A 16241-nucleotide genomic window follows, 5' to 3' on the forward strand; every position below is an offset into this window, starting at 1 on the left:
GATACCCTTTGTAGGTAACTTGCCTTTTTTCTCTTGCCAGTCTTAGTATCTTGTCTTTGTCTTTGTGGTTTTGGTCAATCTGGCTATAATGTGTCTTGGAGAAGATCTTCTAGGGTTGATTCTATTTGGGGTCCTCTGTACTTCTTGGGACTGAATCTTTGAGTGCCTCTCCAGGTTTGGAAAGTTTTCTTGCAGGATTTCATGGAATAGATTATCAATGCCCTTATGAGTCTCTTCGCCTTCTGGGATGCCTATTATCAAGATGTTTGGACATTTAATTGTATCTAGTATTTTTTGTATATTATTCTCAAATTTTGGGGCCATTTTCTCAGTCTTCGTGGTTGATTTTTCTAAGCCAGCAATTTTCTCTTCTACATCTGAGATTCTATTTTCTGTATGATCTAGTCTGCTTTTAATACTTTCAAGGGAAATTTTGACTTCTTGTATTATAGCCTTCATCTCTAACAGTTCCATCTGATTCTTTTGTAAAGCTTGCATGAATTTTCTCACCTCCTGGAACTCTTCAACTCCTTTCTCCTTCCTCTTCAGCAGTTCCTTGTCTCTCTTCTCTTCCATCTCTGTTAGCTTTGCCATTATGAACGTTCTGAATTCTTTATCAGACATTTCCATGATTTCCATCATGATCCATTGAGCTGTGTGTGGATGAAGAGGAGTTATCCTTTTCCCTTGGAGGAGAGGTATTTTCCTGCTTCCTCATATTTCTTGTGGTCCTGCAGCGATTTCTAGTCATCTGGTGGATGGTCGGTTTCTTCCCAAACTTGGAAGTTCAATCACGTGAGTTTTGTGTGCTGGAGGCCAAATTATCAGTGAGACCTCTTCATTTCTCCATTTCCCCCAAAATGGCTAGATCGCAGGAGCCATGGAGCAGTCTCTTGAAGAAGCTACAGAGAAATTCTGAAATGAAGAAAGTGAGAAAGCAAGCTGCAAGGTCTGGTTTTCAAACTATGGTTAGCCTCATGGGAGTTTAACGCCTTAAGTACCAAGCTTACTGGTGGCCCAGAAAACCATGTTGTTTTTAATTTATTATTTATTTTATACATAACAATCACTGTACATCACTTGGCTTATAAATTGAATTTATTCAACACAAATACACCTCACACCAGTTCAGCTGAGGATATTACACACGTTAGCATCAAGACACACCAGTCCATTTTTGTGTTCTACAAATGTCTTGTCTCTCTACATTTCCCCTTAATTTTTTTAAATAAATATCTCTCTCATCTCTCTTAATTCTCTCAAAACTTTGAAGTACTAGTTCATCAAGTATTTCTAAGTGCCTACCATGTGCCAGTCATGATTCATGGTCTTGGGGACACCACAGAGAAATTATTGAGAGGGCCCTGCCCACGTTTCACTTACATTCTTGGATGATTAGTGACAGCCTGAATTGAGAGCTTCTGTCTGCTTCTTGGTTTTTATGGCTTCATTTTCATCACTCATGCATTAGGTGGCATGAAATAATGCTGCTCATAAGAATTTGGCTAAGGAAAGAAAAAAATAATCTCATTGTAAGAAATCCATATTTAGAGATTTATTTAAATTCTATTAATAGTAACATTTGTTGAAGGAACCAGTGGTTAGCATAATGGCTATGTCACTGGACTCCCATGTAGTCTAACGCAGTTCGTGTCCCGGACGCAGTGGCTTCAAACTCACGCCAGGTGCATGTGCATGCGTGCCCAAGAGCCCAAGAGGAGAATGGAGGAGAAGGAGTTGTGGTGTGGTCATCCCCCCTGGGGGGGGTGATTTCTCGCTTTCTGTCTCTCTGTCTCTGTCTGTCTGGTGAGTGTACGTGCCCTACAGAAAAAAAAAAAGAAAAAAAAAAAAACCTCTCCAAAAAAAAAAAGTAACATTCGTTAATACAGCATTCCATAATTTACTTATCTATGTTAGTTTTTCTTTTTTTAAGTTATTAATTCTGGTTTACATATAATAGATATATATCTCTGTGGACAGCAGTATGTTTTCCTTAAGGCATGCATACAATGTGTAATAATCAAATCAAGAACATACATATATTCATCTTCAACATTGAACATTACATTATATTTGCATGTTTTTAACAGTTCTATTAGGTTTTTTTTTAGAGAGAGAGAGATTTTTGCTATAGGGTGCATGCGCTTACAAGATAGACATAGAGACAGCAAGAAATCACCCCCCAGGGGGATAGCCGTGCTGCAATCCCTTTTCCTCCATTCTTCTCTCAGGATCTTGGGCAAACACGCACACCTGGCCTGAATTTAAGCCTCCGGGTCTGGGACTCAAACAGCGGTCAATCACATGGGGGTCCAGTGACATAGCCATTACACCAACTGCTGGCCCCTATTAGTTTATTTTTGAAATAACTATTACTCATTTTTTTTAATTCTGCTGCAATGCTTTGTCTTATAGCCACTTCCCCTTATTTACATACACTTTGAAGCAGAGCAACCTCTACCAAAGTTCCAAACACTTTATGGGTAACACACTGTATTTTGGATCAATAAATACCCAGATTACAGTCAGGTCCTGCCAAGCAACAGTCTGTTATGCCCATTAAGGTCCTTGTAGTCCATGTCTCTGATATACTGCACTGATTGTGAAATATTATTCCCAGAGAGTAATCATGTACCTTCCCAAGCAGTTTGTGAATATCTCTCTTCAGTATCTGGACTTAAGAGTAAATACTAATATCTATTTTATCATCGGCCAACATTATGGTTTGTTTCAAGAATAGTATCAAATGGTTTGTTTGGAGAAGTTTTACACACCGCAAATAACTGTCCATGCACTCATTGCTAATTAGCATCATTGTAACAAGAGCCAGAGATTCCAGCCACAGACATCTCTTTGATCTGAATTTCTGAGCTCATTAGGCCACATCAGACCTCTGTTCTCCAACAGTTTAACTTATTCATTTTACTCATTTTTCAGGGTCTAGCTCTTAGTTTCTCTGTCCTTGCTCATGTGGCCCTTCTGAAGCTCCATCACCCTGTGTCTTTTACATTACCTTTTCACCATAGGGAAGGGAGACTAGACCCCAAACAGGTGCATGGGTGTGGAGAAGAGACTGGTTTTGACACCATAATTCCCAGAGCTTTCCTTATGTGTAAATGAGGAATAGGAGACAGAGTCAAGAAAGCGTAGACCTCTATGACCTCCACCTGTAGCACAATTTTTGTTTTAATTGCCAGAGACAGCGGTAGGTGGGGAACAGGTAGAAAGCACCTCCCAATGGGATGTGGTCATGTCATAACCCCTTCTCCTCCATTTTTCAGTCCTGTCAGGATTTGGGGCACACAGGCACATGTGGCTGGTATGTTTTTCATGAACCACAGTCAGTCACGTGGAGCTGGCTCCATTAAACATTGGGCTATGAGGTTGGTCCATCTCCACCACTTTTTTAAGAAGGGACTATGGTGTGGTCATCCCCCCCAGATGGGTGTTTTCTTACTTTCCCTCTCTCTCTCCTGCAAGTGCATGTGCCTTATGGCAAAAACCTAAGAAACATATAAAAAGGGGGAGAAAAAAAAAGAAAAGAAAAGAGAAACTAATAAGTAATTTAAAGACAGCAGGATCTTCAAAAAGTTTGTGGAAAGTATTATAGAAAACCATATATAGATTTCAATTTTTCTCACCAAAATAAACCTGTACATTAATTTCATTTTTCCTTAATGGTTTTGAAGTCCTCCTGTATTTTCTCATGTCATTGTTATAATAGTCAGAAGAGGTAAGTAGAATTACTGTCCTCCTTTTCCCATAATAGAGCAGGACTTGGGTCCATGTATTTTTCTTCATATACTCTATTATTATCCAGAGTACATGAGCACAGAACAGAGACTGTTTTTGATGCCATAGGGGTAAGGTCAAGTGAAACATTGCCAGTGAGGTCAAGAAGTAAAACATTTCTGGGTCACAGTTAAGAATTATAAAAAGAATGACTTAACCCAATTAACTAGGTAACTTTAACTATTTTTTTTCTTTTTTTTTTTTTGGAGAGGTTTTTGCTATAGGGCACATGTGCTCCCCAGAAAAGAAAGAGAGAGACAGAGAGACAGAAAGCGAGAAATCACCCCCCAGGGGGGATGGCCACACCACAATCCCTTCTCCTCCATTCTCCTCTCGGGATTGGGCACACACGTACATGTGTCCCGCATGAGTTTAAACCACTGGGTCTAGGACTCAAATCATGGTAGACTACATGGGAGTTCAGCGACATAGTCATTACGCTAACTGCTGGTCCCAACTGCTGTCTTTCCATGTCCTGATCCAAGTATGTTGACCTCTCAACTGGAGGACTAAAGTAAGACTGAGTTCTTCAGTTTCCTACAGTATCCAGGTTATTCCATCATGTTCCTTAGAGTTGGGTCTGGAATCTGGACCAGTCTGGCATGGAATCTTCTGCACTGGAATCTGCTATTGCAGCTTTCTGAATAGCAGCCCTCATAAGGAGGCAATCTCAAGGGTAGCTCAGGTGCTACATGGAAAGCCTCTGACCACAGGGCCTCACTCTCTGCTTCAGTACCCCTCCTGTGTCTCTAAAATAATGAGAAAATAGTGTCTTCAGCTGTCATAGAGACAAGGACAGACTCTCTGAGGCAATCTACATCTGTGGTCCCTTTTCTAAGCGATCAGATAATTTCAGTGAGTAGGGCCTAGTTTCCTCTGTCAATATCACCCTACTGAGCAATTCCTTGATCCTAAATCTCACACAATGCAGTGATTTAGGCAGAAGCCTGGCTTAAGACTAATCAGAGATATCATTGGGACATTGCATTTTACAAAACCAGGAAGTGAGAACAAGGGAGAAACTCCAGAGAAATAAAGGAAATATGGGTTAGGATAACCTAACAAAATTACAGTAGCAAAGAGAACAGAGTGGGGCCAGACAGTGGCCCAGCAGGAGAACATGTCACTTTGTGAGTCTGACACATGAAGTTTCAGGTTTATATCTGGAGGAGACTTCCCTGAGGATGCTCATTCCCACAATCTGGGGCTTCTACATGTGGAATACATTCCTTAAAATTTTAAATACTTATTATTCAACCAATGGACTTAGTATTTGAGTCTTTCCTGTGTTACCAACAAAAGACAAAGACTTCTGAAGACACTATTTGCCCATTATTTTAGAGGTACTGGAGGAGTACTGAAGCGGAAAGTGAGGCCCTGTGGTTAGAAGGATTTCCATGCAGCATGTGAGAAAGTCTTAAGATTGCCTCCAGGTGAGGGCTTCTCTTCAGGGAGCTGTATTAGTAGATTTGACAAAGACAAGATCAGCAGCATGTGTAAACAGCCTTCAGAGAATTCAACGTAAACTCTCAATTACGGGAAAAACTAATGTGATATCAGAAACTCAGCTTCAAAAAGCATACCTGCACAAGTAGTTGTATGAGCAACCCACCTGTGAACAGTGCAGCAGCTCTCACAGTTTCCTACTAAATCACCCAGTCATCTTCACATTAAGAGCTCATACTTTGTAAGAAACAGTAGGTCTTATTATTAAGAGAAGACAGAGTGTGAGAGAGGAGAAATTTTTAGTTTACTTGTTAGAGGGTTTAGAAGTCATATCTGGTGATCTTTCACTTTTTTTTTTTTTTTGGTGGATCTTGACAGTTTTGGTACACACCAACAACCATCCATTAACGATCCATTGATAGTTTTTTTTTTTTGAGCATTCAGTATTAACACATCATAAATAAACCAATTGGCAAGATATTAAATATTACCTAGAATTTAAGGTATTTAATTATATCTTAATCACAACAGATGACCAAAATGAAATTTAAAAAAAAAGGAGAATGTAGAAATCATGAAATTTAGGTGGAAATTTAAAAATTTCAAAATTAAAAAAGGTCATTCAAGAAAGTTAAAGAAAAAGAGGCTTAAGGGGGGGGGTGTTGAAATACTCCTTAACTTTAGAAATCTCCTTAAATTAATCCCTTCTATCCCTCATTCCAAATCTATCACATTTACTTCTTTTTAAAATCATCTTGTTAGAGGAAATGATTATGAGCTGAAATGCAGAGAAGCCTTTATAGGTGGAATCAAGACTCTACACAATCTGACAAGAGAAATGGAGGGCAGCCTTTACAAGATGGTGTTGGGGAACCTAAGAGTAAAGAGAGTCTTCATATGTGTTTACTTGAAGGATGTTAGAGAGAATGCTTTCACTTAGAGTGGACAGGGGAGGTGAATGAGTGTATCTCTGGATTCAGACCAGAGAGGTTGGTGACATGGCAAAGCTCAGTCACAGTGATCATTGGGTCCTGTGAGCAGGTGGTTTAGTGATTTCAGCCCCTCCTCGTCATCCATCTTGTGAGCACAAGTGTCAACAATATCCTGCTGACTACAAGGCTTTCCACTCAATAAAATAGAACTTCCCGTTATCTGATTCTCCATGATGAGGATTATTTTGAGTTAGAAGCATGTATGTTTTTTAATTTAATTAAATTGTTATTTTTTTTAATTTGCCGTAGAGCATGTGTGCTCGACAGAAAGAGAAAAAAAAAGAGAAAGCAAGCTGCCAGGACTGGGATTTGAACTGCAGTTGTGCAACTATCACACCACCCACTGGCCCTGAATTGGGAGCATGTTTTAAAAGAGATATTCAGTTTTCCTGTGACTTATTCCTCAATCTCTGGCCAGTGACATATCAGCACATGTAGATTAACAATACAATCATGCACAGGGACTTCAGCATGATTATATTCAGTTTGAAAGATTTAAAACCCATGATTGGTATGTCTGTACATAATAATACACAACAAGGTGAAACATCCATTCACAATGGCACAATAGTTTAATATAAACTTTTTATAGTTGGCAGAATTTAAGACAAAGAAACTAGGGACTCAGGATGCAGTCCCAGTCCTGCTAGGAGGTTGCTGCGTGGGCCCAGAAAGTGCAGGAGCAACGTCCTTGGGGATGAGTGGTTGAGCCAAGGCAGCCTACATGACCACAGAAGAGTGCAACTTTATGGAAAGTTTAAGTTTGATTCAAGGTACATATTTATGTTCCTCTTCCTTGCTTTATTGTAATAGGAAGAATATTAGGGACCAGATCAGGCAAAGAGATACAATGCAATGCTCTGTGAGGCCAGTCCTCACGGGAAGGTTTTATTGTGTCTAGAGACCTCCTAGAACATGCCAGGTACATACATGTCCATGATCTGGTCCTGGCTGACGATGAGAGTGGATCATGGCATCTAGACCATGTTAGGGATGCTCTCCTCTCTCTCTCTCTCATGTGTTTGTGCTTTATTTTTCTCTCATTCATGGAAGAAATTTTTAAAATATTTTAAAAACTTCGTAATAGAATATTCCTGTCTGAATTCTCTTTAATAAACATTGGCACTCTTTGCTGCTGTCATAAACTGTCAGGCCTCAGGCCTCCCAGAGTCTCCTAATCTGGAGTTCAGGGAAGAAATCCTTTAACAAACTGAATATACATGTCTTATAAACATTTCATTTTGTTAAATATTTAATTATTATATAATAAGAATTTTCCAGTTATTTGGAAACAACTAGAGAGACAAAGTGAGAGAATTCCTGGGAGTTGCTAACCCTAATTCTTCTTGTTGAAATTAATTGCTTTATTATCTAAAATGAAAAGCTCATCTGAAAGGGGGAACAAAGGAGATATTGCCAAAGAAACTTGTTTCTAATTAAGAAATGAGAAGGTAAAAGGGTTGAAGTATAGAGTGTCACTCCATGGCAAGCTAGAACCACAGAGAATTTAAAAGGACTTTTCTGTTGTGATGGAAAATGACCTCAGGCAGATTTGTATAGGAAGTATAACTTTAAAACATATTGGAAGAAATATGTTAAACACCTATTTTAACTCTAGTAAAAGCACACTATTAAATAATGACTTACTACTAAAGACATTTCTTTAAAATATGTTTAATTTTATTTATTATTAATTATTTTTTTAATTTGACCAGAGACAAAGAGTGAGAGAGAGGGAAAGCAAGCCGCCAGGTCCAGGACTCAAACTGGTTGGCCATGTGGTAATTTAGCACCTTAACCACTGTACCATCTGCAAAACCCTTAAGAAACTTTTTAAAAAATCATTAAAATTCTGAAAGCATCTAGCTTTAAACATGAGATCAAAATTAGACTCTTAAACAAATAAGCTGTAAGTAAAATAAGATTTAGATAAGTCAGTTTAAAAAATAAAAACAAAAGAAAGCAGTAAAATGCAGTACTCTGTGGTTTGACCCACAGGAGAAAGTTATGGCTTTGAATATAGTTTGTGTATACTGATCCACACAGATAAGGTCTGTTGTGGGGGGACCAGCAAAGACATAATGGCTGCATCGCTGGACTCCCATGTAGTCATTCGTGGCTTGAGTCCCAGACCCGGTAGCTTAGGCTCATGCCAGGTGCGTGCGCATGTGTGCCCAAGATCCCAAGAGGAGAATGAAGGGATTGTGGCATGGTCATCCCCCCTGGAGGTGATTTCTCGCTTTCTGTCTCTCTGTCTCTCTCTGTCTTTCTGGCGAGTGCACACGCCCTATAGCAAAAACCTCTCCAAAAAAAAAAAAAAGGAAAGATCTGGAGACTTCCTAGAATATATCATGAACACATGTGCCCTTGATCTGGGCTGGCTAAGGATGGGGGTGGAGTGAATGTCAGGCCCTGTGAGCACCTCTCCCTCTCTCTCTCTTTCTCCCTCCCTCTCTCTCCCCTCCCTGTCTCTTACTGACAAAGTAAACACATTAAAAAGATTTTGTGCTAATGGATTAGTACTCCTTTAAAAAAGTGAGTGTGATATTTCATCTTTGTTAATTTGGTCTTAAAATGGTAACAAGAGGCAGGTATACCAGAGGAGATGCAAAATGCAGCCCATATTATCTCTCTGGAGTCCTGAGTTACATTTTAAGCTATCCCAAGGTGACAGAGGCTCTCAGATCTTGTGGGGTTCTGTTTTGGCCAGTAAGAACAAAGGCATCCCCCCAAAGGAGGATGTTTCTGAGCATCCTCAGATGGTGACTTCTTCAGGTGAGGAATCGGTAATAAGAAAAAAAAAATGACTTCTTACATGATCTGGGAAACTTCCTAACAAGAAGAGTGGAGCATGCAGGTGATAGAGATACAGATGCACATGTGGGAGCAAGGCTTTCTCTCCAGCACTGACTGTAGTTTACCTTCAGTCATCTTTGCTATTTCCAGCTGGCCCTGATGATCCAATCAAAGATTCCAGTGCCTTCTTCTATGGCTTCTGTCCCTTCTTATCCAAAGGAGACAGAGAATGAGGCAGAACTCTGATTCCTGGTGGCATCTAGACCCTGTTGGGGATCCTCTCTTCTCTCCCCCTCATGTGTGTGCTTTGTTTTTCTCTCACTCATGGAAGAAATTTTAAAAAATAAACAAATAAAACTTTATAATATTTTAAAAATATATCCTTCTTGTTTCTTTGTGGGGTGTCCTGCTTAGTATGTCCCACCAGAGATTGTTGTGGGTTAGAGTTTTTGATGCCTAGGCCACCTGCTTCCCAGGGTTGAACATGCCACAGGCTCCCTTGGTGACCATCTCCTTCATAAGGCTTGAAGAAAAGATCTTAGCATTTTATGCTTCCTGGACTGGCCTGAATGACGTTAAGTGCTCCCTCTTCATACCTCATTTCTTCTTAACTGGAAAGATGCTCAAGCATTTTGGAAGCAATTTCTTAATGTTTAAAAGTCTTGGAGTCATATCTTGGCTCTATTCCATCTGCCTGTGTGAGCTTGAGAGATATGTTTATTTTCTCTAAGTCCCAGAGACTTAGCAATAAGATAGAACAGTAACATACACATCAAAAGTTGCTTTGGCAGCCAGCTTGGTGGTATGGTGGGAATGGGCTGCTCGAGTAATGCTGGATTCCAGTGAAGGATGCTGGGTTCAGGTTTCTGGTCTACCTCTACAGGGAGAGGAGTAAAATGAGGCCAACTGCAATAAAAAATCTTCCCTTTACAGTTTTTTGTTTTGTTTTGTTTTATTTTTGAAGGACAGAATTCTTTGGCAGGTAATAGAATGAACCTCAGAACTTTTAACAGAGTCTGGCAAGCCCAAGTACAGTCAGAGAGGTGAGGTTGAGGCTTAGGTATTGAAGAAAAGACAACAACACCTTTAAAGTTGTGGGTAGAAAAACACAATACACATGAAAATTTTAGTCTTAGGACTTATCATGGATATCAGATAATCTGCAGGATTTTAAACTTTTTCAACTGAAATCTTGGCCAGAAATCAAATACATAAGCTAGATAAAAGGGAAATTCTCATAAACTATACCACAGAAGCCTTGCAATAAATTGACTGGAGCCCGTGGATACTCAAGTGATGCTTGGAACGCCTCTGGCCCTGTCCCACAATCTGATCTGAAAACTGCTGTTTCATCATACTGACAGTCACAGGGTTGGCTGGGCATGAGGTGGAAACAGACACAGTTCTGTGACAGTAGTCACCCTGCATTCTGCTTTCCTTGAGCAACTGTGACCAACCCTATTTGCCTGAAAATCTTTGAGGAGAGAAATTAGGATGAAGCCAAATTCGGGATTGAGAAAAACACAACTTTTCTGACAACCTCTACTCTGAACGTGTCCCCATCCTCCATTCTCTACCACCACCTCTTCCATTTTAAATTCGTCTACATATTAAAGCAGAATTTGTTATTCTCGGGGACTAACTTTATCATATGTAAATGCTACATGAACTAAAAAATATATAGATCTGTTTTACATATAAAATTCAGTTTGACACCATGGTGCTGGCATAAAAACAGACACACAGACCAAAGAAACAGAATAGATAACCCAGAAATAACTCCATGTGCATACAACCAACTGATTTTCAACAAAGGGGCAAAGAACATTCACTGGGAAAAGGACAACATCTCAAATCAGTGATGCTGGGAAAATTAGATATCCATATGCAGAAGAATGGAACTAGACCCCTATCCCTCACTGTATTCAAAAATCAACTCAAAATGAATCAAAGACTTAAATGTATAATTCCAAACTATAAAACTACCAGAAGAAAGTATAGAAAAAACACTTCAGGACTTGATAAAGGGATTTTATTTTTTGGATAAAATGTCAAACACATAGATAACAAAAACAGAAGTAAACAAATGAGATTATATCAAACTAAAAAACTTAAAGAAACAGAAGCATAAACAGATAACCTAAAGAACAGTGGAAAATATTGCAAACTATTTACTCATCTAACAAAGGATTAATATCTAAGATATGTCAGGAGCTCAAACAACGGTAACAAAGTAAGTAATTCCATTTAAAAATGGCAAGTAATCTAAGAGACATTTCTCAAAAGAAGACATAGAAGGCTACAAAAGACGATGGCTGTGGTGTACTGGGCAGAACTTTACAGAACGCTTGCTTGGTCAGAAGCTGAGGAGCTATGGCTGCCTGAGCTGTGCACAGCTACATGCACCTTCCCAGTCCTCCACACCAGCCTCAGCCCACTCACTGCCTGTAGAAAATGATGAAAGAAATGACTTACTATGATGTTTTGGGGGTCAAACCCAATGCTACCCAGGAAGAATTGAAGAAGGCTTACAGGAAACTGGCCTTGAAGTACCACCCTAATAAGACTCCAAATGAAGATGAGAAGTTTAAACAGATTTCTCAAGCTTATGAAGTTCTCTCTGATATGAAGAAGAGGGAAATATATGATAAAGTATGAGAGCAGGTAATTAAAGAGGGGGGAGCAGGTGGTAGTTTTGGTTCTCCAATGGACATCTTCGACACGTTTTTTTGAAGGAGGAGGAAGGATTCAGAGAGAAAGAAGAGGTTAAAATGTTGTACATCAGCTGTTGGTAACCTTAGAAGATTTATATAATGGTGTAACAAGAAAACTGGCCCTGCAAAAGAATGTGATTTGTGACAAATGTGAAGGCCAAGGTGGTAAGAAAAGAGTAGTAGGGTGTTGTCCCAATTGCTGAGGTACTGGAATGCAAATAAGAATTCATCAGATAGGACCTGGAATAGTTCAGCAAATTCAATCTGTATGTATGGAGTGCCAAGGCCATGGAGAACAGATCAGTCCTAAAGATAGATGTAAAAGTTACAATGGAAGGAAGATAGTTCAAGAGAAAAAAGATTTTAGGAGTTCATATTGACAAAGGCATGAAAGATGGCCAAAAGATAACATTCCATGATGAAGGAGATCAAGAACCAGGAATGGAGCCAGGAGACATTATTACTGTATTAGATCTGAAAGATCATGTTGTTTTTAGTTGACGAGGAGAAGACCTTTTCTTGTGTATGGATATACGGCTGGTTGAAACATTGTACGGCTTCCAGAAGCCAATTTCCACTCTTGAAAACCGAACCATAGTCATCACCTCTCATCTAGGTCAGACTGTCAAGCATGGAGATATAAGTGTGTGTTAAGTGAAAGCATGCTAATTTATCATAGACCATATGAAAAGGGTTGCCTGATCTTTGAATTTAAGGTAAACTTCCCTGATAATGGCTTTCTGTCTCCTGATAAACTCTCTTTGCTAGAAAAACTTCTACCTGAAAGGAAAGAAGTAGAAGAGATCAACGAGATGGACCAGGTAGAACTGGTGGACTTTTATCCAAATCAGAAAAGATGGCACCATTACAATGGAGAAGCATATGAAGATGATGATCATCCTCCCCAAGGTGGTGTTCAGTGTCAAACCTCTTAATGGGGCCAGTAAACAACACTGCTGGCATTTTATATGCAGTAGTGAATAAGTGAAGGACTATAATCATAATATGCTCACTACTTGCTATTGTTTTTACTTTAATTTTCATCTATAGTAGTGCTTTTAAAAGTTAAATGAAGGATAAGGGCAAATATAAAAGCTGATTTTTCCCTGTGTGTATGATGACTTCAGCGTGCAAGATGCAGTTTTAACAGCTGTAAAAACTACAAAGTTCCCCTAGCATTTGTTAGGCCATTCCTTGTCATTGACTTCAGCTATGTACATTGATGAGCTTAGACTAAAATACTAGGTATATGTATTGACTTCAGTGTATGACCCCTCATTGTCAAGCTATGAAATTAAAATCCTGTATATAACTGGTAATCAGAAGAAAAAAAATGTAGGCAAATGTGTGATATTTGTATTAGGTAAGACTCATTGTGATGCCACTGCATTTATTTTATTACTTCAACCTGAAGATGGATGGCATAATATAATTTACCCTGTGGCATCAGTGATAAAAAAAACAATACCTTTCTAAAGGGGCTTATCATAGTGTGCTGGTTCATAGGGCTTACACCTCTAGAACTGCATTCCCTTCTGTTGTGCCATCTTTTTTAAAATATACATATATAAAAATATATGTATGTATGTATATGTGACCAGTCCTGGCTTCTCCCAACTCCCCCATCCCCCTTCTCTTTGGACCATAAAAAGCCCCCAAGTAGTGACTTCTGGGGCTGGGTAACTTACAAAGTGAAACAACCTTTACATGGAGAAGTAATTTACATGTGTGATATAGAAAGATGTTATTAGGTATTACAGTTTTACTTTAAACCATTTAACTTATGCTCCAAAGTAACTGCAATTTGATGTTGGTAGGATAGCAAATTATGATGAATAGTTTAAATTGTAAGTTTTAAAGTCGTATGTTCACATGCTTAAATCTGGATTAACATAATTTAAGCAATTATTGAATTGCACAAATATCTCCTTAATATACTGATAATAAAGTGAAAAGAAAAAGACACATAAAGTGGCCACATAAAGGTTCTGGGTTAACATCTGGAGACCTCCCTGAATGTGCATGCCCATGATCTGGAGCTGGCTGAGACAGGGGTAGATCATGGGATAAAGACCTTGTTGAGGGTGCTACTTCCCTGTCTCTCTCTCTCTCTCTTTTGTTCATGGAAGAAACAAACTTTAAAATATTTAATGAATAAGACACTGCAAAACAAAACAAAACAAAATACTTCTCTCTTTTCTTCTTTTCCTCTTCTACTTTGTGGATGAGGACACTAAGGCCCAGAGAAGATCATTAATTTTATGGAATCATATCATACTTAATTAAAGGCCAGCACAATTTCCACTCACTATACCCAGCTTTCCTGTCTAATTCAAAAGGAAACAAGCCAACAGAAGTAAACTAATGAAATGCAATTTGGGTTCAGATCTGCTCATTTATATGCCACCATTTGAACTAAGAAAGCACAGAGATTAGAAAGGCTAACTAACTCCTGGGAATGTAGAATACAGTCACATTGATCAGAAAGTAAGTCCTGATTAGGAACTATGTTGAAAATGAAATAAAAATCATTTTTCAAAGCTGCAAGAAAAATAGGAAAAAAGAAATTATGATGTAAATAGAAAATCTTGAGTTCTGAGGAACAGAAATCAGAAAGCAAAACAAAACAAACACTGAGAGAACACTAGAGATAAACATATAGGGAGAATGAAGAAAACTGTTGGAGTTGTATGGGCACCAAAGTAATCACTACCAATATCCAGTTCAAGAGGTCTATAACTAGGAAGGAGTCCATGGAAGCAAAGATATGGATGCTCCAATGGCTATAGAGACCATGATTTTGACTGAACTTAAAAGCCAAGCAAGCCTTTTTTCTCTTGCCAATTTTAGCAAGTTACCTATGAAGGGTATTCCATCAGACTAACAGCAGACCTCTCATCGGAAACAATGCAAGTGAGGAAAGAATGGGAAAATATATTCAAAGTCTTAAGGGAAAAGCAATTTCAACCAAGAATACTGTACCCAGCAAGATTATCATTCATTTGGGAAGAAAAGATATGTACATTCTCAGATAAACAAAACCTGAAAGAATTTACCAGCACCAGACCAGACCTCCAAGAAGTTCTTAAGGGAGTGCTCTGTCAGTAAAATTAAATGCAGATATGCAGAAATAAGAGTTCAAAAACTAAGAAAATGGACAACTTAATTGTAGGGACAAAGTCTGGAGTTGAATATTATATCCCAGAATTCAATATGAAAGATTGAACCACAACAGAAGAAAGACTAAGTACATGAGACTGAACTGATGAAACAGCATTCTGTGACTTGACTGAAATATTGCTGCTTTTCTTCTTAGCTTTGTTGTCTGGTTTTTAGGATTTTTGTCCTGTCTTGAGATGTCAATGGATTCATGTACCTACTTCTTGAACAGAATACTAACCTGCTTCTAGACTTTAAGTTTCAAGGAAATATCCTTACCAGTTCAAAACTGCTTTTCTTGAAATTACCAGCTAAACTTGCTATTGAATGTAGTTAGATTACTTATGATATTGTGTGATCAACAAAATGTTGGGGAAAAAAGGAATTGAAGGCAACTGTAGACAGCAGAGATAGTGTAATAAGAGGGTGGGAAAGGGCAGAGAGTCAGACATGGGGTAAATATATATGTATATACATATATATGTGTATATATGTATGTATATATACATATATACATATATATATATATGAAAGTAGAAATGGAATATTATTGATGATAACATGCATGATTAAGTCACTATGCAGTTTGTTCTAGATGAGAAACCTCATTTAGTATGTTGTGATGATGCTCAGGAAATGAATGTAAACTAAAAAGAAAGTTTCAGAAGAAAAATAAAAACACTAAAACTGTTCTTATCGAAATGTTTAAAAAATGTGTATTTGATGACTGCAGTAAGCTATATAGGCCCAGCTAGATACTACTTTATACTATGTTCATTCTACTCACTGAGGTTTATGCCTAAAGTCACACTTGGGTTCATGTATATGTGTATATCAGCTGCGCTTGCTATTGCAAATATTTAGACTAATTAAGTTCATTAGCAAATCAATTAAATGGGAGGGAAGGCATAGAAAGCAACAATGGGTACCAGAGACAATGTGGGAGGAGGGTGGTAAATGGCAGAGGGTGAGGGGTAGGGAATCAAGGATGGCAAAAAAAGAAAAAAAATGGCAAAATATACAGGACATAAGAAATGAAAACTTATTTGTTTATAACATGTATGTTGATGTGCTTAATTGAGCCAATATATAGTGTATTCTGGATGGAAAATTCATTTTGTATGTTGTAATGATGTATAGTGAATTGATGTAAAAAAATAAATTTAAAGAAAAAAAAAAAACAAGCCTTGATCCCTTGAAGATTAAAACAAAAAAGATAACAGCTCTGCTTTTCATCTAGTTAATATAACAAAGGTGGATAGCATCTAAAATCACAGACACAGTTAAAGATCTGACTGCTACATTCACTTGTGCTAATTTTACCATGATGTACCTTTAAGTT

General features: G+C 38.3%; 1 pseudogene; it reads left to right on the forward strand.

Moving 5' to 3' along the window:
* The first annotated feature begins 11480 nt into the window (after window positions 1–11480).
* Window positions 11481–12675, forward strand: LOC102498018 (dnaJ homolog subfamily A member 1 pseudogene; annotated as a pseudogene).
* The last annotated feature ends 3566 nt before the right edge of the window (window positions 12676–16241 follow it).

Source organism: Tupaia chinensis, unplaced genomic scaffold, assembly GCF_000334495.1.
Source record: "Tupaia chinensis unplaced genomic scaffold, TupChi_1.0 Scaffold000651_1, whole genome shotgun sequence".
Taxonomy (NCBI): domain Eukaryota; kingdom Metazoa; phylum Chordata; class Mammalia; order Scandentia; family Tupaiidae; genus Tupaia; species Tupaia belangeri.